The sequence below is a fragment of the Ptychodera flava genome, chromosome 11 (assembly GCF_041260155.1).
Source record: "Ptychodera flava strain L36383 chromosome 11, AS_Pfla_20210202, whole genome shotgun sequence".
Taxonomy (NCBI): domain Eukaryota; kingdom Metazoa; phylum Hemichordata; class Enteropneusta; family Ptychoderidae; genus Ptychodera; species Ptychodera flava.
Window position 1 is genome coordinate 10,353,788 of NC_091938.1, and position 25,885 is coordinate 10,379,672.

At 37.7% G+C, this 25,885-nt stretch overlaps 1 protein-coding gene across 3 annotated transcripts in view; it reads right to left on the minus strand.

Annotated features, from left to right (window-relative positions):
* The window catches only part of LOC139143492 (oxytocin receptor-like), a 105,932-nt gene that overhangs the window by 19,058 nt on the left and 60,989 nt on the right, over positions 1-25,885 (minus strand). Inside the window, exon 1 of one of the 3 annotated variants that reach the window (XM_070713856.1) lies at positions 6,519-6,953. The exons of the other annotated variants lie outside the window; for them this stretch is intronic. The gene's annotated coding sequence lies outside the window, so the exon portion shown is untranslated. Of the gene's footprint in view, positions 1-6,518; positions 6,954-25,885 lie in introns of those variants that run through there. 3 annotated transcript variants of the gene reach the window in all.

Here is a 25,885-nt window from a genome sequence, read left to right on the forward strand (position 1 = left end):
TTTAGTGTTATCACCCGGAGTGAGAAAGAGAAGTATAGCTATTAGACTGCTTGATCGCGCCCGGCTTCATGACGTTCGATTTGTAAAATATGGGGCATTGCTCTAAAATCAGGAGACAAAAGCGGCGAATGTTCAGAGTGTTGGTCTAAACTTGCGTATCCAAACATTCATCCAATCATTGATGTGTCCATCATTATACTATTGGAGACAGGTACCCAACATCCCTTTATTCATAGCAACATCATAACTATCCCGACTTTGACGCTGCGATAGTCTGCTATTAATGCTGACAGAGACATATCTTTCTTGTCTCTGACGTTAAATACAACAACTGTGTATGAACGGAACTACTTCTTAGTGGACCATAGATAACTGAAAACCTTCTCTTCCGATATTAAAATCGACGAGAAGATTGAAAAGGTTTTTTGTAAATAACTTACGACAGAAAGGACATTAAAGGTGATTGTATATACCTTCTCTAATGCGGACGAGTGTACAGACGTTGTGCATACTGCATTAACCAGAATGTGATGCGATTGTTAGCCTAATCATATCAATTTGAAATACATTGTATACTGTTATAATCTTCTCAAAGTGGTTAAAAGAGAATCAAATAAAGCCTTGTCAATCGCTGTCGCATAGCAATATCCATTCGTCGTCGATGACACGTTTCTCGCCATTTGGCTGGGATGGAGATTAAAGAAGACCCGACAGAGACGCTTGCAGACATTCCACTTGGGAGGACTCAAAGACGTAGTCTTGAGTCGCAACATCACTTATCATGCAAATTGAAAGAGCATTTTTAAGCCAAAAGAGAGACTGCTTGTCGCATATAGAAAGCGGCGAGGGGACCCCAAGACAAAACGGTAAATCGAAAAAGAAGGGGGAAAAACGTAAGGTCACATTTTACACAACGTGTCACCCCTCGCTCAGTAAGCTGTACAAAGATGCGAAGTCAAATATTTGGGATGTCACTCGACTGCTAAAATACCTCGATATATGTAAGCAGAGGAACTGAGGACGCACTTAATTTTACGGATATTCTTGATCAAACTCTTTGACGCCACCTAGTACAAGGATTATTAAACGCTTACGTAACATTCGACAACACGGAGCCACAAATCTGATATCCGCGGCTGCTCAAGGATCATATGTTGCTACAACAGACTAAAAGTAATCAGAACCTGGATGGCACATGAGGTGAAAGTGTACACACTATTCCAATTTGCACTTTCAGCTTTTATCAAGTGTGGCTGTCTGACGAACACGTTGTAACACCACGAAACGGCAGCTATCGATTTTAAAACGCAACTAATATTTTCCTTGCTTGCTAAAACACACAACTTGTCTAGAAGAACTGGAAGAACTTGCGTTTAAGCATACAAGTCAAGATTGGCCTGTGAAAATATTGCTTTTATCAATCTGCAGGATAATTCTACGCCCTGCCTGCTAACATAGTTGTTTGACAAGTTAATCATAAATTTATTTGCTACGGGTAGCATTAAGACTTTCGCGAGCTTATGTCAATAAATAGTCCAAACGTAATTCGATATCTTAACCTTACTAATAGAGATGTTAGTGCCCATTGTTGAAAAAAATTTGTTCGTCTTTTTTCAATGTTATCATAAAGAATTTCTGTTTTTGTCAAGTTTATTACAATGTGTCTGTCCTTTTCAACAATTTCTAGTTCTGAAAGGATGCTATTTGGCGAACGATGAACTATCTCACTTTGGAGTTGCCATGGTGACGTCTCTGGTATATTGAGTAAGCGCAGAATGATTGATCCCTTTATGATCCACTCACTTGTTGAGAAGGAGACAACTTAAAACAACTTAATAAGATGAATCTTCTCATAAAATCATTGCGTAATTTGCTGTAAGTATCAGGGTCTTTCTACGGGAATTTCCAATCATGCGATTCCTTCAATCAAGGTGATTGTTGAAGAAAACCCGAGACGTTCTGTGTAATATGCACGGTCCATCACATCAAGTTCAATCTTGGTTGTTTGTTTGTTGCAAAAGTATATTTTTTGCGACATGCAATATTTTGAAGAAACAAACGGGTAAAAGTGAATTCAAAGAGTGAACATACCTCTTGTCGACCAACATGCTATACTCGACCTAGAAAACATATTGTACGCACTTTTGTGAGCTCCTTGCCTCGTTTACTAGTTATTCCGCATCTCGGTCGACTTTGCCGCAAAGAGAGCGAAAACACGTAATTGTTACACTATCTCACAGAAATCTTAGTGAACCCGAAGTAAAGTATCATTTTTGTTGGATGGAAAACTTTTGGGGGTTAAACGCCCTCAAAGCTAAAAGAATTAACTTTTTTATCCGACATTGGTCCCTCACTTAGGACGTGAAATATCTCGGTGAAAAACCTGTATTGTGTGTATTAAATAAGCATCACTATGGCACGGTACTCAAAGGATCACTGTGTAAAAAAACAACAAGAGTTTGGTGATAAAAAGCTATCGTAGTCACTACACCAATTTCCTTGGAATCAGTAGAAGTGATTATACTATGACCGAGAAAGCAGTGAAATACTTAGTGTCGACGACCTATCGATAGATCGAAGTGATGCTTTTCCGGAAGCCCAGAAGATAACACTGTGTTCATAACGATGATATATGATAGCTTTTTGTCACGAACTGTTGCTTCTTGGGGTTAAGTGTCATAGGCAGTACATAAAAGTGTAATATATTATGTAACTTTTCTACGACGATAAGGTTACATATATCGTGTAACCACAATGTTCCACCTACCTTCAGCAAATCAAACACGCTCGACCGAGTATGGGCCTGTTGCTGTACATTGTCACATCACTGATTTCTCATTCTCGGCGGTACTGTCGGAATCTCGCTCGACGTCGATGCCTAAGATTGAAATGTCTTTTTGCCGCCGGGAGGTAATAAAATGCGTTTCAACTCTCTGCCTTCTCCATTGCTCATTAAAACAGAGATTAGAATGGCAGGCAAACGTGTACGTGAATGACGAACTGTGAACATCGATCGTGTGCACATCGCCCTTCAATACGGAACCGCCACATGCGCATGGGTAAAGACTGTGTTTTTCTTCTCTGCGCAAACTACGTTCAACAGCGTGTAAGAGGGCGTCAGTTGGCCCATTCACGATATGTTTCAAACTTCGTTACGTCATACTCAGGTCACGTGAATTTACCACTGCATTTTGACATTTTTCTGAGCATTTGGTTTCACTTTAGGTCAACAGTTTGATTGCCATAGAATTGTGATCGAGGGAAAATTATGGATCCTAAACCGTGAGAAATTTTGAATAGTTTTTGCGAGACACTACAAAAACACAGATATATCCAGACAAGTTAGGGGAAAGCTGCACTAGCGAGCTTTTGGTCCAGCGATTTCTTGTTGGCGCCAATCATTACCTAACGAGATCCAAATCCCACAATCCCAGAACGTCAATACAACGTTTTGCTTACGGTACCCAAAATGTCGGTGTGCATCAAACACTGTTTGCTTATTAGAATAAAAGTGACAACTCTAAAATTATTCGAAGAGTACATAATGCTAATCGTCTTGATTATAAACTAGATTTGTCGCACCTATATGTAGTACGTTATGTGGTAACGGCTAGGAAATTTATCTTTAAAACTCAACTATTATATTTCAAACTAGATCTCCATGACATTACTAGTTTAAGATAAGAGGGGAAATCGAAAGACAGACGGTCGACATGACTGAGAGTGTAAACAGAGCTATATAAGTATTTTGTCATGCGGATAGCAGATGTGCCGCATTGTACTATTGAGAAACAATTGCCTGTGTAGAGGAAATACACCTACTGCATAACTGTTTTTTGTTATATACTCCCGAGAGAACGGGACTGGCTCATTTTGCTTCATCTTTACGAATTATTTTCTGCTCACGACCCCGTTTGATATATCAATTGACCATTATCTTCTCGACTCGTCTGCGTAGACGTGCCCGTAATCAATGGTACATATTATTTGTAACAGAACATTGCCGTAAATCACCAAATGGCTTTCAACCCCAATGTATGATTTTGATGTGGACTGTAGACGTTTGAATCTGTTTGCGCACAGCTGGTTTCCTTACATTGTTACATTATTCAAACAAACACCACTCTAGAAAACTCCGCAAAAATCACAAGAGTGCGGGTTTTAAACCTTTTTCAGCTGCGCACGTGTTTCCGTTAAAGCCAGCGAGAGAAACTATGGTATACTGAAGATCAATATGCATAATTGGGCTAACTATCAATTACTTCCAACAAATAAAAAACACGCGTACGGTAACATAGAAAAGTACTTTAAAAAGGTTCGTGTTACTAACAATGTGGAAGATATCAAAGGAAATGATTGGCCCGTATGTAGCAATAATATCGTTTTAGTTTTGTAGCAAGTTTTGCAGCAATTTTAGGTTCGCTTAATTTTTATATAGACTTGCATAAATAGTTATGGATAAAGCGTTCAACTTTCGCTTTAAGCGAAGGCATGACCTTAAACATTGTCCTACTTTCGTAAATTACCAGTTTTCATGAGGTACCAAGAGAAAAACGTGTGCAGTCATACAACTTTTTTGGCAATACTATTAAGTGGCCAGGTTTCTTTAGTATCTTGTGGTCACTGGTATCTGATTTATCAGATAAAAAGATAAAAAAAATCATCGGGATTGTGTTCTTACAGGAACTTTTAATCTCTACCCCTGGCTTTCTGACGAAATAGGGTAGGTATCTTGTTCAGAATTCAGCGAAGATTGGTATCTCGATATGAAAGAGTGTATGCCCTCCAGGGTACCAGCCAGCGATACTTGACGAGAGTTCACTTCCTCTGGAGAATAATAGATCGGCTATACCGCGTGCTTGTGCCAATATGTATTCCCGTACTTCTTGCAGTACAACACCGCAAAACAAGCACAGAGTTTTCCTTAGGGGAAATACAGTCTAATTAAAAAGCAAACTTACGTTCGCGATAAACAATTTGAAAAGACGTCCAACAATACTCCACAGTACTCGACGTTTGTCTTGTTCGCTGTGTTATGCTTGAGTGCTTCTATCTAGGACAGTGGATCAAATCTGAGCTTAGAGGTACTATGCCTACACTTATAACAGTCGTGCAAACAGGCCGAGCTGTACTCTGTGTGATAAAGCCATACTTTGGTTTTGGCACGAAATTATGAACGTCGAACAGACCTCTATAATTTCAGCTTATCTTACTTCTTAGGACTTGATCACATAGACTAGCACAGAGTTTAAGAATAAACAAATATTCAAAAAATAGTCGATGTCAGATGTAAAGCTCCCGACCAGAAATTCAAAGATGTTATATTAATTCATCACTAACTAATTACTCTGTATTATGCATCAGGCGCCCATCCAGACTTCTGTACAAGTTGGCATCGTGAACATCACGAGCATCAACGTTTGCTTTATCGAACTGATGGGCTCGTCCCCGAGTACGCATAATCAGTTAATGACATTGATAACCGAGTAATAGGTACAATACCGCGTTCAGTACTTCATCTGGCATAAAGGAACCGTATACATCATACCGCCCGACGGGAAATGAAAAACAACACGTACTCACGTTGGCGAGTTAACCTCTCTGTAATCGATATTTATCAGACCGACAAGACCCTTGAATTAATAATTATCGATGACAAATGCATTCAATTTACTGTGAACAGCTGTTGATTGATATGCCACCTGATGTGAACAAACAGTGTTTCAAACTGAAAGAAGATCCTTTAATGAAGTCCTTGCTGGGCAGTAATATTTTAAATTATGGTATTTAAATATGTTGTTTACGAATGTAGCAAAATCACATGGGACTGTTATGGCAAAATGTAATCGCCGAATATTCCCAGAGAGCATATCGACATAGCTTAAGCAACCTTGTGTCCAGACAAGGTCAGTATTGAGCAGGGCAATCATCACGACATTTGAAATATGTGAAGTACAGTTTGTTATGACAAACCTGGCTTATCGTTACTTAGCCAGGGAAAAAGGTTAAATATACTTGTCCATTTGCTCCATAGCAATGTAACTTTCATGAACAAATTCTGTGGATAAAAAGTAAAACTGTTCAACACGTAAAGGGCTGTTTCACCCACAAATATTCTTTGAAAAATATATACAGTCAACAATCCCTTAAGAACAGCATAATATGTTAATAAACATGTTTCTATCTACTCAATTTATTGACGCTGCTCGACGTGCAGGTTTTGCATTGTATGGCGCAAAGATTAATTAGTTCATCATATGACGTCATACGAAATATTTACAGACAACAGACAGGAAATAAACAATTAAATGGGTGGTTGATATTTAGAAAGCAGAAAGAAAATCTTCAAGCTGTACGACTAAGCAACTCGTTACATGAATAACACTCCATCTATTTTCTTGTAGACTGATTACGTGAATTTACATTCACTGTTCTTGAGAGCACTTCGCCGTCGTTGAATAGGAGGATTACTCCCGACCCATTTTGAATTAAGAGACAGAAATTAAAGTATGACATACCGAGAAAACTTGGACTGGATTTTAGAAATCTGAAAGCTTCAGACGATAATTCGCTCTGAAGTCGCTTGAAGAGCTCGGCGACAGAAGTAAACGTCGGAGGAGTTAAGCAACGTCTGAACAACGACAGCGTGTGAATGATGCCTTTCAAGGTACGTCGCTTACCGCCATCACAAGAAAACCCCGTGCTCAAGGCTAAAGGCAGTTCCATCGTCGCGGGGGACACACTGACATTTGCAATCCGTCGAGTAACGATCTCGCCCGTATCGATGTATCATGAACATTTGAATGACAATCACTACACATTAAGAAGACACTCGATTCGCTCCACTATCCCTAAGACTGAAAACATCTCGGTGGACTTTGAATGCGACAGGACAAGGAAACGACCAAACGACTGCGTGCACAGAGTAGATGGCTCTATCTTTTATATGTATTGAAGTTGTTGTGCCACCATCCTCTTGTTTTTCACTTTCTCTGCGGGAAGTGGCGCGTAGACTTGATCAGCCAGAAAAAAATACCGACCAATTTAATGTCATAACTGCATCTCAGGAATCCACGAAGTCACTGAGGTAAATCTCTGATAATGGATGGTTTTATGATCGTCTGTTCGATGCCTCTAGGGTACGTCAGTAAACAGAGCTAGAATTCATCAATATGAACAGTCTTGGGGAACTTTTGATGTTATTCCGATTTGATCCAGTTCCTTGTCATGAAGAGAATATGCGTAATATTTTTTCTACTTTGCGTAAAGCTTCTCTGACGTACTGTCGGTGATTTATTTCTATTATTTACAGTAAACAGTCTGCTTTTTACAAACTTTTCACTGTAAACATGTTTTTTTTCTCAAAAAATTTGCAATGACTTATCAAGTGCTGGCAAAGATTTGGATTTTAAATATGAGTTTTTTAGTGACAATTTTTTAGTGACGGTCTTTTTCAGGTCAGAAACGAATAATTGAAATATTTTTAGAGGGTTTCCTTTTTGTAGAGAATTCCGTAGTGGATCGCTACCATGAATGTTACACATTTAACAAGCTGAGTGACTCTCCCAATAAGTTCGTGGACTTTTAAATAACATGCGAGTCGAATATCTTTTTAATACATTGGTTATCTTTCATTTCCAGTGTTTCAATAAATAGTCGTCCATACTGAAGCTACCTAAAACAGGTCATACAGTTTCTCCTCGATGTAACGCTGTTGGAGTTATAAATTTAGCGCTACTTCGTTTGCCCTTGTAGCATTAAAAAAAATTTCAAAGGGAGTTTAAGATCAAATTTTCGACAAATTTTCGACATCTTCGGTCATTTTAGATTTAAGTCAGAGTGTACCAAATCTTTCTATGGTCCCAACTACAAGCAGACAACCCTTATCCTTGTCTGGAGTAAAGAGCAAAGACTGGTTTTTGCAATTGTACGGCTTATGCAGTAACATGAAACGATATGAGTTGTATCTAATCAAGTTACACGCTTGTGTACGTCATTAAATAGGGAAAAGGTTTTCCGAGTGCAATGAACAGAAGTTTAAAGTTCGCATACACGCTTCATCACCGTCAAATTGTGTTTTGGCGAACCTCGTTAATTTGCCTTCACATTTTACCGGTGTTGTCAATCTACCAATTAGATTTCGTAATGAGCTGAAACAAACAACCATCGCTTAGCATTACGGAAGTCAAACCCTAACATACTACTGGATTCAACGCAAAACTGGCATTTCCAATTTAACACCGAGTGCTGTTACACATATACCGGTATGCCACTGTTTTGTGTGTTACGAACGAACGCCCGAAAGATTTAATTGAGACATTGTGCTTGACTGTCACTTTAATACTGAAGGAAAACGGATACTTTTTTACTTAGTCCACGCGCCACAATTTCTGCAATACAAAAGAGGACAACCTTCGTGGTATGAATGGAACGCTACGTAGCCCCACTTTTACACTGTCCAAAATCCCAAAAGAGACTGCAGGAAGACTAGTCTGGATTAGTCGATTGAAATGCCATTTTCGATGGAACCCTTAAATTGCCACGCAGGGGTTGGGCAGACTGTTATTATTTTATCCCCTCTAGAATTTTGTGTTCGTCACCGGAAATTATGCTGCATGTTGAGAACGCCCGTTATTTCTCAATGAAAGTTCCATTAAACAGCAGGTGTGGCGCGGATTCTCAAACTAATCTCGGCTCACAATTAAACCCGCCATGGGGCATTTTGAGGAATCTTAAATGGAATAATCTATACCATACGGGGTTGGTAGAATTTCATTTTACAATTCATTCTCATAAGAACAAGGTATAAACTTTTCCTGCCCCCACCCCAGTCAGGCCATTAGCGTACAGGGTTCACTTACATTGTACCTGTATACCTTTTAAGACTTGAAAAACTCTGAAAATGCCTGAAGAATTCAAGCCGCCGAAAATTCTATTGTTTTGGTTATTGTCGACATCTGCTTTCATACTATCTGTATGCAGGGTTAAGAGATGAATATCAAGCAGTATACGAGACGTCATCAGATAATAGACATGGCCATCAAGACTTATACGGCCAATAGGGATTTCTAGGGTTTCTGCGTGCATTTGACTGTATAACTTATCGTCATGACATCCATTGATCTCTTGACCTTCTCCAGAGATAATAAAAAATGCGATATAATTGATGTTATAACTCTATGGATAAATAATAAAATTTCGATGTTCGAAAATCTAAGGCGGTGAAAAGTTTTCTTACACCAAGAGCTTTAAAATGAATCCCAACAAGTGGTATATCAGAAAAGAATTGAAAAGTTTAAGAGTTGGAATATCTGCCCCGAGGCGCGTTTTACCTTTATGGGGCCCGGCGCTGAAGAACCGAAAGTGACTTTGAAAAACGTTTATCTTGTTACTAGTCATCTTTGATGTTACCGAAACGCATATTCCTTTTGACTAATAACTAAGTTCGTGTTGACTTAATTTGACCCTGACCGAACCAACTGCAGTGCTGACATTTTCCAATATCATTTCACAACGTTCAACCCAATGCCAATACAAATAATTTGACATGTTTATCCTCGGCACATTTTGCAGATTGCGGTCTATAGCCTCTGCAACACACACGATCGCACGTCGATCACGTCGATCTCGAGAACTGTAGTACATGTCTGTGTAACTTGCTTAATCCCTAGTGACACTCTGGCCAATAATAACCTGATTTTCTCTATCGTTCTCATCTATTTTCATAATTATTTTACGGTTAAAATGGCCACGGTGCATTTTCTCTCAACAAAATAACAGGCTGGAAAACAACAGACAGACAGTAAGGCACACAGTCCAAGTTACATTAATATGGGCGCCCTGGAGTTAAGCTTGAGAAAACGGAACCTTTGAAAATAATGTTACTGGTAGACTTTCACTCACATAAATATCATGTTACTCTAACCCAACAAGAGTTGTCGTTGCTGCCAGACAAAATGGCCATTACATGTCTGAAATGACGCCAACTATATTCATTATATTATTCCGTGTGGGACCCTAAAACCTACATCTAGCAGCTTTAGTACACCTATAACAAGATTATTTCCATTTGAATGGAATGAAGATCAGCGTTTCATCGATGATAAAGACTTCTTTCACTCTCTTAAACGTATCAGCCTTTAAATTTTAACGGTTTTCGGAACTGGCATCAACACCGGATATAGCGTAAAAAAGGCATTCATATATAAACACTGTCGCCAGGAGAACAAATAGCAACGTGAAAAAATTTCCCATAAAGATCTGCTCATGCCACTGACTGATAATCTGTTACTGTTGACGTTTATGCCATACATTCTTATTGATAGTGACGAATTTGATTTATAGGCTCAAACAAAATGTGGCCGGTAACTGGCTCTTGACTTGGCTTTTGTAATTATCACGCGCACCCAGTCGGGCATGAAAAATTTGGACAATTTACCTATACCTATGTCTCAACTGAATTCGAACGGGGGCTTTTCTTGACTCCCACAATTATTTACCTCTCAATCTGAGTAAGCGGTGCCGTCGTCGCCTGACCTGGATTTGACCACTGTAGGAATTAATGGGAATTAGTAAAATGACGTCAGACCTCTTGATCGGTTCATTGAAGTAAGTCAGTCGTACATCTTCCTCATCAAACGTAACACATTGTCGAACTGTTACATAATTGAAAAAAGGTATCTCTCCTCCGCCTCCACAGTAGTGTATTCTTCAAGAAGTAGTCAAACTTTCGGTGTGCATTACTTACTTTTTTGAATGGAAGAGGTTATCATTCTAGAAGACAAAGTAAACAAGGAGCTCTACAATTCTTATTTTTTCATGGTTGTAAATTGGAAAGCAATCTTTTTATTTTGGGAGTCAGGGTCAGACCTAGTAATACACTCAAATATTATTGTCCCAAGACATGAAAACTGTAACAGAGAAAGATTAATCAAGGGAAGTTGCTACTTTTCACTGATGTCTGGATGAGATTGCTCAAAATGAAATTATTATCTCGATGTGTATACCAATGACAATAGACCTAGCAACTTTCGTCGGCCAAATCTAATATATATTCCAATGCAATATGCGGTAAAAAGGCGGTGGGTATTCGGTAAATTTACTTGAGGCTTCAAGAATAATGTTGAGAGATTGAATTTCTATGAAAAGTGAATTTGCGACGCCATGCATTTGCTTTATTTCACTTTTAAACAAATCAGACGGTGTTTAGTACCAAAAAGGCGCCAAGTAGACTAAATAAACTAGACTTATTAAATCACTGCAGAAAAAGCATCCTTAACTTATTTTAATAAGAAAGAAAGCAAAGAAATTCATTTTAAATTGCTTTCAAATCTGAAGACAAAAAAATCAGTCGATCAGACGGTAACTCAAACCAAGTTGGATTTGATTATGAATTAATAAAGACCAAAGGTACGTTTGTTAAGTTTTACTCAGTCTCTATACCATTTTTCCTAACTACCAATATCTCACACAAAACCCTTTCAAGTACCAGATTTTGGAAGTCTCTGATAAGATTAAACCTCTACTAATTCGACTTTCCGCTACCTTAAAGTCTTAAGACTGCTCTTGTGGCAATTTCCGTTTGATATTGAGGCCTAGGAAACGAGTAAATCAAACGGCTCTCTGTGCATTTAATGGCATTGTTAGCGATACCTGGGATCGCCTATGTAGGAGTATAATGGAGGTGTGATAGCCTTTTGTTTCCAATTGAAATTGTAATCAGGTGGTTACATTTTTTGATGAGACAACCTGTGGCCAGCACAGACCTTTAGGTATGTCATTGAAAACAACTACGATGATTGCAAGACATAAGCTGGTACTTCAAGAAAAGGGGTTGTCATGGTTACTGATGCAAGGTGGTGTATTTTACAATGAACGGTAATTTCACAATAGTTTACAGCTTTCAATTGTACAAACTGGCTTTTGTCTAAGAGTATAAAACCTTTTTGAAACAATAATTATGTCAACTTATTAACTTATGACTCTTATCCTATACCTCGAGCCACGTTCCTGCATAAGTGAGAAACGCCCTTACTTTTGTGCAATACTTAATTGTGTCACACCCAAGCACACTTTGTTCCAATTATTGACATTCGCGTGCACCTGGTTTTTTGAACTACCTTGATTCTGGTCGGTTACTACGTGCGTTGCTATCGGCAGACGTTCAATTCGTAAACAAAGCCAGTGCGAGATTAGAAAAATGTCTCCTCGTTGATTTCAGTGGCGACTTACATTGTTAAGTGTCCTTACGTTTCTCAATAAGTTTTATACCTCAATCATAAATTAGGGAACAGCCATGAACAAAGACGGCATAAGTCATGTTTGTCATGTTAACAATGGTTGTATGGTGTATCACAAATGCTCTTTTACAGTACGAGGAACTGTATTGCTAACTAATATCAGTATACAGTAGAGAGCTACGAAAACTCCTATGACTATTTCATCGGTTTGTTCAATAATTCCCTCACCGGCAACATTGCAAAAATGAATGTAGCAAAAGGCAAACGCATATCTGAGTGAACTTCGTGAACTTCATTGTGATCAAATAATGCATACAACGAGGCGTTTGAACCATAAGCACCTGCTACGCTGAACATAGGGGTGGATTGAGAGAATATTGCGCAAAATGCCTTGAAACCGCTACACTGCTCGGCCAAAAACATGAACGTTCAAATGTGCAATGGCTCGAATGTCAAATTTTACCGTTTCAAGTAATATTATATATTATTACATGCCTCGATATGAGTGCAAAATCAGTGCATTGATTTTAATAGGAACATCAGGGAGTTAGCGGGTCGGTGAACGATGTAGTGACCGGTTTCCATAGTTACCCGGCCAATATATATTATTGCCTGAATACATGGGTTTATGTGCCCGAGAGCAGGTGACAATTTGCCCGACGCCAGGAGGGCAAATTGTCTCCTGCTGCGAGGGCACATAAACCCATGTATTCAGGCAATAATATTATTATTACATGCCTCTTCACAGTTAATGCTATATGACATTTAGTTACATGCAGGGCCTTTTCAAACAATTTACCATTATTGACCAGCATCAAACAGATTTTAACGAAAGTCGTAATAGCAGCGCGCATGGATATTTTACATCTAGCGTTAAGCGTCTACTTTGACGTCGAAAATGTCGAAGGGCTTCACTGGACCGGGTAACCATGGAAACCGGTCAGTACATCATTCACCGGCCCGCTAACATCCCGGATGTTCCTATTCAAATCAATGCACTGATTTGCACTCACATAGAGGCATGTAATAAACCGAGAGATTTTGGATATTTACTCGTGTTAGCTACCCTTTATTGTACAGTTATTATTCCAAGTTGCTTCCCTAAGTGTCAAACCTTAAAGCAACATATTGAGCATAACAGCCTCATCTATAGTACTGATCTCGTGATTGGCTAAAAATCCGCAACGAGACATTCCAAAAAAGTTATATAATATTTGATTAGATCAGAATTGGCATCGACTTTCGCCCTCTAGCCGTTCGATTTGTGCACACGCATTGTAGTGTACAAGCGTAAGGAACTCTTGCACGAGATACGTAGATTCATCATTTCAAAATTGTCTGCTCGTAGTACAAATACTTGATGCGATAATTTCAAATGTTCGGTTAAATAATAATTAATAGCACAAGAAGATCGGGCAATATGACGATTTGTGGCCTGCCCAAGGGAGGGCGATCCTGACCGAAATATCGATGATGCCCGATCCGCAATTGTCCTCACTGTCATGTCTTATTATTTAAATATGAAACAGTACTGTGTACCTACCAAAATATCTATCTACATCTATCTATCTATCTATCTATCTATCTATCTATCTATCTATCTATCTATCTATTTATCTATCTATCTATCTATCTCTCTATCTATGTATCTATCAGTGTTTCTGCGTGTTTATAATTTCATTGTTGTCTTTGTTTCTTTTCTCCATATCTTAACATGCATACGAGCACACATTATGTCACACATATGAAAATGTATATGACTACGGATGATCACATTGTGGGTGTTTATCTCTTTTGGGTGTATTTGTGCTTGTATCTGTCAAAGTACGTGTGGGTATCTGATATTAAAATTCAGACGACAAAAACAAATTAGTGCGAAGGGAGATTTTCTGGAGATCTCTGACATTCATTATATATAAATGAACACGGTGTATCAGATTACTTCCAAAGGTCGACAATTCATGCAGAGTTGAATCAGAATTCAGCGCACCGTGTTCCCTTACGGAAGCTTCGTTGCCATGGAGTCAAGTGCTTTGATACTACTGATTACATAAGTGCAGTATAGTTCTCAATACGCAACTATGATAAGAGCTTGCATATATTCTGTTGCTGGAGACAATTATCACTAAAGCTTCATGCATAAGGTATTGGTATTCACAATACCTAGTTTCTGATTCACCGTTATTTTATCCAGTACTATGAAGTTGTCCAAACTAGTCGCACGTGCTAAAGGGCGCATAGTAGTTCATACGGTGATGTGACGTCATTTGTGGTTTACAACAATGTCTGTAGTTCATCAGTGTCGTTCATCAATCGAGGCTTTTTGTCGATTGATGAGTTTTGTCTGATTATTTTTTGACGGAGAGAAAGGAGATTTGCACTACGAAGTTTATATCTCGGCATGGTTCTTGTCTCCTTACTGTATATCCCTGGGGATTTTGCGGGAGTTTGTTCTCCTTTTTCTCTCTTCAAGGTTTGAATGAAGAAAGGAGACATTAGAGAAGAGTGTACGGGGACATTCGTCTACTTAGTCATATTCTCTTTTCAAATATACACATAGGATTTCAGAGGTTGCCGATGACAATGTCAGGTGTGATTGTCGGTGATAGATTAAAATCTGAGTGAAGTCATCAAACATAATTGTGCTTAGTACACCAGCAGTAACACACCACGGAATCATATGTCAGTCATGTTAACATCTAAAGCCCTTAATAAAAAGAGTAATGATTTCATTATTAGTGTTCAGTTTGCTAGATTCATTTCAATGTGCATTTTCATTTGTAATATAATTACAAACCGCAGTCAAATTTTATCTATGTTCGGTAAACAAGAACGGCTCGATCGATCTGCCGACATAAAAACGATTGCGTAAATGGCGCAGAAAACAGTATGTCAGATAAGCGTGGGTGAAGAATCATTTGAAGACATTAATTTTGTTGCGATGAAATAAGTGAGTTAGAGACTAAAATTCCTAGCTAAAAACTATAACGGTTAACAGTACTTCAACTTTGTAGGCAAGGCCCAAGGACTACGATAACAGGAACCAGGTATGGTCACCTTGCTATTCAAATCTGCAACCGTGATAACAAAAGTAATTCATCTAAAAGCAGCATCACTGAATAGCAGAAGTATGCATTTCAATATCATTAGCAACGGTTGAACTTTGAATGAATTTAATGATTAGGATCTACACTGTTGATTAAGCCTGGCTGTAGTTAGTGATATCCATTTGCCTCATTGATTAAGTAATGGAAGAAAGGTGTACCTTTATAGGGAAATTTTATATATATATATATATATATATATTATATATATATATATATATATATATATATATATATATATATATATATATTATATATATATAATTATATATATTATATATATTATATATATATATATATATATATATATATATATATATATATATATATATATATATATATATAAGGTCGTACTAATCAGGGTCTTGGTATAGAGCTTTCAAGTCCTGTTATCTTATTTCGAAAGGGTTATGTGACTCGGTGCTCCCTGATACCATTAGCAATTTTAATGCAAAGATTTGTATAGACCCGTCTGCATTTCAACTCTTTGAAATCTTGTAAAAAAGCTTTGAATGTCTGTGATGGACTTGGAACACGGTTCTTCCGTGACATCCCTTATGATGACCCAGCGGTTGGACCACTTATCGATCGTTGAATTTGAATAGCTAAATTATTACGAGGAAAGAGGGTTCACTTATTTCCGTGGTTTTCACTCCCGTGGGTAAAATGGTCTCAAAAGTGGGATTTTTTAACCTTTATCACATTGAAGCGGGTGTCAAGACATCTCCATGGTTTCACGCACTCGATTTTAAATGACTAAAAAATTCTGAAAGGTTAAGGGGAGTTTTGATTGCAGTAATTATCTTATTTTTACCTTACAGATATCAGCACTGTCAATTCCTATGATGCAGGTAGTCTTGATGTGCGCCAAAAGCTACTTGTAAACCCGTGACTCTGATAAATTGCTGGGGCTTATTGAAAAGGGTGATAATCAGGTTTTTCTCCCCAAGACCACATATCTAGAAATGTCACTACGTTGCGAAAAAACAAGCTAAGGTTTAATCTAAGTGTAATTTCATGGCAATTAGAGGGTAGCAAAGTGCATTCAACGTATAGAACATACTCAGGTGAAATTTTTAAAAAAAGGATGATCTACAAACGTTATCTTCGTAATTGGCTGTAACATCAAGGCGCGTGATATCTTCTTTTCGTTACTGGTTTCACATTACTCAGTACACTCATTCACAGACAAATAGAGAAACAGACTAGCAACGGGTATTGTTCAAGGCATGAAGCGTTTACGTAACCCATCCATGTTCGCCTCGCCTCAGGTAGCTCTCGCCTCTTTTCCGAAGAGTGCCGACCATGCATCCTTCGGTAATTTTCGGATTTTCGCCAATTGTTAAGCGAAAGTATGTTCGGCAAAGTTTGTGTTGTTGTTGTCGTGTGGTGCTGAGCAGAATTGGCGTGCTGGCGAAAACGGGAGTGTTTTGAGCTTCAGGAAAGTGAGTTTTACCATTTTAAAAATTCCTCTCACATTTTTATGAATATATAATGAGTGTGTTTGAACCAAATTTGAAAGTCTTTTATCGATAATGCCTGATTTTACTCAATGGTTTACGGTCAGTCATACCGTCTTTTACACGTTCGTTACGGAAGGACATGTTTATGAAACTGCTGGCGTGTTATGTTTTGATTGGCGTGAAGCAGTGTTTCTGCAGACCTGAGAGTTCACAAAGCAACTATGGTTGCTACGCGACTGGCAGCACGATGCCATCTTGTCGTATTTTTCGCATAATCTCGTGCAATTATCAACCACAAACAAAGTCTCCAAAAAGGTTAACATTTTTGAAGCTCATTTTAATATGAAAAGGCCATAGTCTACCGAGACGACCATGGAACAAATGGCATGCCGCGTTGCTAGTCTGTTTCTCTATTTGTCTGTGATTCATTCATTTATTCACTCTCGTTGTGAATTAAAGTACGACTATCTTGAGCTTCACCATGTAACCGTGTAATATGATTATACTTGACTTATGAGGAATGCTACATATCGTGTCTTTTAAGTACTGTTCTTTATGCTCATGGGTGTTCAGCGTCTCTCTCTCTCTCTCTCTCTCTCTCTCTCTCTCTCTCTCTCTCTCTCTCTCTCTCTCTCTCTCTCTCTCTCTCATCAAGAACATACATTTCTGCGACAAATGTTTGATCTCTTTTCGGAAGGCCATTCGGTGAGGACCGCAATGTGAGTTTAACTATATGAAATCAAACTCCAACGCAAGGGAAAGAATATTGACGGTGCAAAGGTCTGTATTTATGTGTTGGAAAGTGTTTACGAGCACCTGTTTTCATTCATATATTTCATACATCCATACCATCAACAGATTAAAAAAGGGATTTGTACCAAAAGGAACTGATGTGTCGGGGTGTTAATAGAACGAACAGAAACGTCTAATTGCATTTCAGAGAATACATGTTTTTTATGACTTTTTCAATGAAGTCAAAATAATCACGTCGGAGGCGGCGAGTTATTTAATCAGTATGGAACGGTGAACTCGCTTTCAGAGGTGAATTGAAAAGCAGTGTGAATCGGAAACAGCGGACGGACCTGTCACTGAGTAATAAGCGGCGTGTTCTTGGTTGAATAATAGCCTTTCTCTGCATCTAAGTTCAAAATCAATGTAGATCTATTTCAGTTTGTGACGATAACAAATTTGTCAGAAAATTCATTAAAAAAAGCCGGCACCCGGTAAGCGGTAGGCAGCCTGGACGTTGACAGTGATAAATCAAAGGCCATAGATTCGCCACTAATGATGACGAGATGAGCAGACGAGAAGGGCCAGACACATCAATCAGAAAGGGGAGAGACGCAGGGATACAAGGTCACTCATCGTCAAAGTGAAGGTCATTCCGATGTGTCAGTGGGATTTTTTTCCAAATGAGTGGGTGAAATGTGAGGTTTGATCGTCTCGACTAGAAAGTAAACTTGATGTTCATTGTATTATATATTGCACGATATGTTTACTGTTATGTAAGATAGTTAAGCTGATGTTAAAGTTACGAACAGGGTATTGGTTTTGGTATTTGTACATGCATGTCGATGTAATTAGTTGCGTCAGGTCTTCGTTTTTGTGACATCAGCCTTTCAAGGGATACCAAAGAAGCTTTCGGTTCTGTATTTATCAATCAACCCGTGAGTTCAAGTGTCATCGATATACTTGCAAACTTTAAGTATTTTTAGTTACAGGTAGTTGAACTCGTATCGTATTGCGGCATGTGTTCACATTAATATCTTAGAAACGCACCAAGAATTCCGATTTAATTTGTTTTCAAAACAGACAAAAAGTAACAAAACTTTCTGTGCAAAATGACAGCACAACAGTCCACATTGCCAGTAAGTTGGACGGTAGTTATCCTTTAGTGTCATATTACCACCTGTTTGCGGATATGCAAAGGAAAACCAAAGGCCTGAGTCCTTAGTTTATGTCTATTTGTCGATGTGAGATAATGGATGACAAGATGTTGGAGGGCTTGTTAACTCTTCAGGTTCAAATTTTCTTAGTATACGTTGACGGGGCTGGGGAGCGATGTCACTCGCCCAATAGGAAAACTATCTCAGAGTCTCTCAATGAACAACAAAAACGATAACTTCTAAGCAGCGATGAGTTTTTGCATAAAAATTCTTACCTACCCTACACCAGGATGCATCTAAATACGTTTATCCTAAATTATATGCGCGGTATTCACGTTTATCGTTACTTTATCGAACCTCTTTAATTTTTTGCACGTTAATGAAACCAATAGGAGAGTACGATACATTTCACTGATCAATATAATAACCAAGGAAGGTTGTTTGTGCAATACCTAATTTCTGAACGCTTATTTGTGTTGACTTAAGAGTTAATATTGTGCCTGTCAATTTCTACTGCAAATTTGCAGTATGTAGTTTACATTCTATCAAATTATTCGTATAAACCCGCCAGCAAGGATACTTGTGGTGGCATATCGCCTCTGGTCTCTGCATATGAGTGGAAAATTTAGTACATGGCTGAATTCAGCCCCGGGGTTATAATTTCAAATGGAAATGACGAAGTTATTGTCAAGCGAAAAAAATCTATAAGAAAAAACCGTGATACTGGAGCCTGAAATTGGTCTATGCTAAATGTACATGCAGCCTTTTCCAAGAAGTTGTATTTACGTTACGGTTATTAAATATAACAAGCGAATGATGCATCGATAATTTGACGTCATTGAAAATATCATTATCGTTCCACGTAGCATTTTAATCTGCTTCAGGCAACTTCTAGACAAAAAACTAAAAGTTTAATTCAATGTATCCTTTTTTTAATTTCGGGTAAGCCAATTTCGAGCAAAAACATGTAAATTATTCTAATTTGTCGTCACTAGCATGACAGCCATGCAGTCATTGATGATAATCATTGAAGGGTATTTTACGTTTGAGCTTGTTCGTTTTCTTAATTCTTTACTTCGCAGTAGCGACATTAGGCAGAGCTTTCTTTAAAGGTTCACTGCATCCTGCACAGTGAGAAAAAGATTCAAAATCTCGCAAATAGCAAAGAGCAGTGCCTAATGACTTTTTGGAACAGTAACGCGTCAAAATCGCATGGTTGCACAAGAGACACTATACGTGAAAATAGTCCCGACTTGAACACACTGCGCATTGATATATTTCTCTGTAATTAGACTTCTTTTCCTAGTCTTCGCTAAGCTCGCTACGGTTTGATACGTAGCGAGAGGAAAGTCTATAAAAAGTTTGCATCTCGGATCTTGCAGTGTATAGAGTAACGATTTTTAAGACGAAGAGTTAAGTTTTTAGCCAGGGTTTTTTTAAACAAACTTTACTGTAACCGAAATGTTGCTATATATTTCCAGTCGCAGAATATCAAGGAAATTACCATTGCCGTTTAATAACATTTTAGGGTACCGAAACCCTTTACTACGAAATGTAAAAACGCCATCTACATGTACGTGTTTCACTCATGTTAGAAAACCGGATGTTTTGTAGAAAGTAGATCATACTATTCTCAACGCTTCGCATCAAATGAAAATCGGAGAGTTATAATCTAGAATGTGCTAAGGATAACAAGCATAAAGGAATTTAAAGTAGTAACTTTATTCCATAGCAACCACCGTTGGTTAATTTAACCTTTTAATTTACTGAGGCACTTAACCTTAGCTGAGCGGCACTTTACTGAGAAATATTTTGTGACGTTGGCAACAAACCGGAAATGGTTTCATGGAAACAGTAAGGCTCGTACAGTTCATGCAATCGGTCAAGGTTACTTTTTATTGCCAATTACAGTCAGATCAGTCATGACCGCACAATAACATTTACCAAAAAGATCACGATCATGACAATATAATGAGCTGAAACACAGACGCTTCGTTTGCGCGAATGTTAACGTCTGGATATGAACGTCACGAGTGCTTGCAAATATCGTTTTGACATCGACGAGTTTAGTTTAGTTGTAGTACAAGTGACATAATCTGGATATATTCGGGACTGAAGTTTACTAAATCATACCAAACCTTGCTAACCTGGGCAGCGTTTTCGTTGAGACTTGAATGGTACGCTTCGCGTCAATTAATTCAAGAAGTCACTTCTTTTTAAATCGTCAAACAGAAAACACAATGTAGCGGAAAACCCTTTTCAAATTTATCATATCCCTGTTCTCATATAGATCATGGCGTTGGCAATTTACGTTAAATATCAGTGTTGATATTTCAAAAAATCACATCTAAACTTGCGATGCAGAGTAAAAAAGGAAAGGTTAATGGTAATTTCTCCTCGCCAATAGAATGTTGCGATATCGAACTCTAAATTGATTTGAGGAACAGCTATATATTTTTGTGACTTAATACAATCATAGTATGTAGAGTCTTGCATTGCTGTTTTCCTACAAGTTCAATCAAAGTGGCTTAGATACTCGACTTTCTCTCGCGTCTGACTCCATACAAATAACGTCCATGCCTGAATTAAAAAGCAGCTGGTATTTGGCAATAACCTACAAACTTCCTTAAATTATGCCATTAAATAAAAGCTTCTTTCCTACTTCCTTGGAACAAATTATGAAAATTGGTTGTCAATGGTTGGTACCGTGAAATTTAACTGTTTATGTAGTACAGTATGGGTTTAAACTTTCAGCACTGAGTCTACAATTACCAGAGGGAGTGTTAAATACATGAGTAAAATGAAAGTTTCATCACCCCAAGTTACGGCTGAACAAGTTGACAAACAAATGGAGTATGCTCATCGTATAACTATTTCGACGTTTAAGTTTCTATCTATAGTTTGCTCGCCCACTGAGGCGCCTTTTACAGCTTACAACATCCGTAGGGACTTTACATCATCACTCTTAATTGTCACTTTATGAGACACTACCAATTACATTGGTAAATGCACATTTAAACAACCTCTCGGCATAACAATATGCTTTAAACATCACATGCTTCTTTATAAAAGTGTCAAGGCGAACGAATGTTACAAGCGAGAGGGTATTCATATGTTGACGTTGTCCATATGTGCGTCATTCTTCTTCTTTGAATTCTCGTTTGTTGGCAGTTTTTTTTTAAAATGCCCCAAGGGTACTTCCGTTTGCAATTAGTGTTTAGCTACCTAGTTGCACTATCTAGTTGCATTATCTCCACCGACTAATAACCTTGGGCGCCTTTAAGTACACTTCCGTCGAAGCTTTACGTTGAAGAGCTGAGGGAAATGCAAGTTTGTTTTGATGCAATTGTCAAGATGAACGCCAGATATGACGTTTGGCAAATCATAGTACAATCTCCAACAGTTAGACTATTGTCTATTTTAATGTAGCTCCAAGAGCCTCTGATTAAGACATAAGACGTAAACATCTGCCCACTTACACAACAGAATCACAATCATCTGACGAGATTTTTTCCAGTGACATTTCATGTTCAGTGTCCGATAGCAATGAGTTCGTTCTATATATTACCTAGCATTCGAATTGGATTAAACGCAAATTCATGAAGCGGCCCCTTCATCTCCTGAGAGAAATCCTATTTCTCTTATTCCATCATAAATTTCTGTTTGATAACTTAAAAAATTTGCCAACAAGGTCTTGCCTAATTTATCTTTTCATCATATGATGATTATAAAGACTTTACAGCCCCAGTGCTGCTAACTTTTGATGTTTTTTTCATTATTTTTATTTTATAAATCAATCTCAACTTCTTATTCTACTCCCCAAAGAATGTTGCAACACCTAGCATTTAGCTTGTCAACTTAGCGTCTATATGTGTAAAATGCATGGTTATTGTTTACATTTGAATTCAAGTGCGGATCAGAAGTCAGTTTTCAACAATAACGATGCAGTTTACAACCATAGGGGCTAAGTTGACAAGCTGGATACTGTGTATATCAACATTCTTTGGGGAGAAGAACAAGGAATTTTGGTGCACATTCAAAATAAAAATGGTGAAATTATCATCAAAAGTTAGCAGCACTGGGGCTTTAAGTGTAGTAAATGATAGTAGTTTTCTAATAGGGTACACGTTTGAAATGTGAATGCCGTATCTTGGAAATCTTTAGAATAGGCTTCTAAAATCTCGAAATATATCACATCGCTCATCATATGCCTTGTAAACTGTCGACTGTCGATGAGTTTTCGCTGGCAAATGTAACAATTATGTTGCAGAATCAAATAAAGTATGAACTAGCATTGTATTTTATACAGTCGCGCCACAATTATTTTACAAATTGCGCACAAAAACACATCTAAATTCACACCAATACACAATTAAAATGACAAATCAGTTCCACTACTGGCAACAGTTGAATGAATTTGTGATGACTTTCCGGAATTTTGTGCGTCATAGGACGCCTGTAGAATAATCTAACTTACATGGACAACAAAACGAATGTATGAGTTTACGTTGATAACATACAAGGCGCGAGCTGTGTTTTTGTTCCTAGAGCTCATAAGGTACGCGTCTAATTGTATTACACGGTAGCGTATGGGAGACTTCAATTTCCGGCCGTAAAGTGAACACAATTACTCTGAACACGTCTTGATCGGATTTTATCCTTATCCTTTGTGACCTTAATCCAGGCAGATTAGAAATCTATTTTTAGACTATACCACCGTGCATTCAGCAATTGATCACTTCAATTCACTAGACAAAGTCATTCGCAACACTTAGAGCAAACAGTGTTGTTCACTAGTTTTATAAGGAAGTCTTTTTTACAAAATATCCTTCCACCACAAAATACCGTGTGACAGCTTTGGATTTTTTTTAGCGATAAGATGGCATGCGTGTATGGCCGAGCTTAGTAACATTGTAAGTAGTCGGTGTTCTGTTGCGTAATTATTTCCACATCAAGCACATGGTATGTTTGACCAAAAGAAATGTACACTAGTCAATAATTAATAATATTTCATTTCAGATAGCCTTGCACGGCTTTTACGTTTTTAATCGACATTGTCTACTCTGGTAGTTAAGCTTCTGACTAAAATCAAAACATACTTCTTGTAAAACACGTTAAACCGGAGATGGATCAAAAATTGTGTTGTAGTTGAGAAGACACCCGTATCGTACACAAGGTACCTAAAGAAAACATCTGTGAGACCATTGCTTCGACTGTAATCAACAATATTCCCTTCAACCATAAATGCACAAAGGAATGAACCAAGGACTCAGATAACATGGAAACTACTTGTCTAATTAATTTAGCATTAAGTCAATAAAAACTTGCGTCTTTTGAATTTTAGTGTTATTTTCCACTCTAAAACGATATATTTTTATGTCAATAGCCCTTCCATTTTATTCCTAAAAGTAATGTTCAGCTTGTTTCCGAAAATAAACTTTTGCTTCACGTTCTGTGGTAACAGATTGTTTAAAGTGCAGTATTGAATATAAACAATGACTGCGATAGAATATCAACCGTTTTTTCCGAAAGAGGAAAGTAGTCTCTCGAAGCCCTTTTATTCGAGAAAGGTATAGGCTGTTTATGCTATTCAAGTACAAAAACGTTGTACTTACTTCTACTTTAGAATTGTTTGTCTTCGTTGCTATTCCTGCTACTCGCCTAAAATGTAAACAATATCATTTCGATTAAACTTTTTCGTGCAAATAGCATGATCTTTAGAAGACGTGAACAGGGAAATTAAACCAGACTGAGTGCATTTAAAGGTATACTGTCACCTGTTCCAATTTTGCCACAGTTACCATGGAAAGAGAAAATCTAACCAATCACAGATTTTAAGCGGGTGGCCGCTTTTTAAAAACATCGCCCTCACATTGGCATTTTGAATACCAAGGAACGCCCCTTTGACCATATATGGGTATATTAAGATTACAGAAGACTGTAAAAAAGAACACCATACATACACCTTTTGATAACAGAAAATGAGTAGTGGCTCTTGAGCTCTTTCGATAACATGTTTATTTGTGAAATCAAAGATACATATTATGTTTTGACTTTGTACAAGTTAAAATAAATATTCAAATAACTAGGTCTTCTTGATATCTTTAAACTGTATAAACTTGGTAAAGGAAATTTCATCTTTGATCTGTACAATTATAATCTTCCCCATCATATTAGTGACTATTTCAATATGGTCGACCATGGCCGACATACAAGGTTTAAACTTCAGCAAAACTTTGCTATTCCGAAGATATACACAGATGCCGGTAAATTTGCGATTAATTATTCAGGCGCTAAACTGTGGAATAGTTTAACAATTTATATGAAATCACTCACATCGCAACACCTGTTTAGAAAAGCGTTAAAACAACACCTCATCGATGAATCGTAAAGTACTCACTGTCATGTAAATTCTTACATTTTAAGCTTGTTATATTTACTGGATTTTTTTTCTTTCTAGCCCTTTTAACATTGATGCACATGTAGTTTGAGGTGGGGCCAAACCAGATTAGCGAAAAGCTATTTTTGGCTCCTAAATTGCCATTTCTTTCCTTTTTCAGTAATATGTAAAACGTTTATAGTAGTTGTTATTATTATTTCTTTATGGCAATAAATGAAATGAATGAATGAATAAACTACGTTTGCACGACAAGGTAGAATTCCACTCGCTCCCCTATACACTTTTCATGCTGCCGATGAATTAGAAGACATTACATTCAAGTTATAACAAATTGATCACAATATATAAAATAGTGTAGGGCGTTCAATGTTTCATATTTTCACAGATTGCGACTACTAACAGCAGAAAGCGCAATCTAAAAGCATTTATGTTACCCGCATTTCGTAAGCGGGACTTTGAAAATAAATCACGAAGGGTAACTGTAAATTTTTAACAAAGCTTTGTCAGAAACATATTAATGTGGCTCTATGAATGGGCTGTATCAAAAAGACTGTGTCAATATTAGAGGCCTGTTTCCTTAAAGCTAGCATACAAAAAGCCTTACGATTATATTGCCATTGTAGTCTACACATGCACAGGCACACTGGAACAATCTTATCACTGCGTATCTCAACATACTTTGAGGAGTAGAATCAGAAACTGTAGTTGATAAGAACAACAAAAAATAGTGAAAACAATGATCAAGAGTTACTTTTGCTAGCCCTCGAAGATGATTTCTGTATGATTACCATCA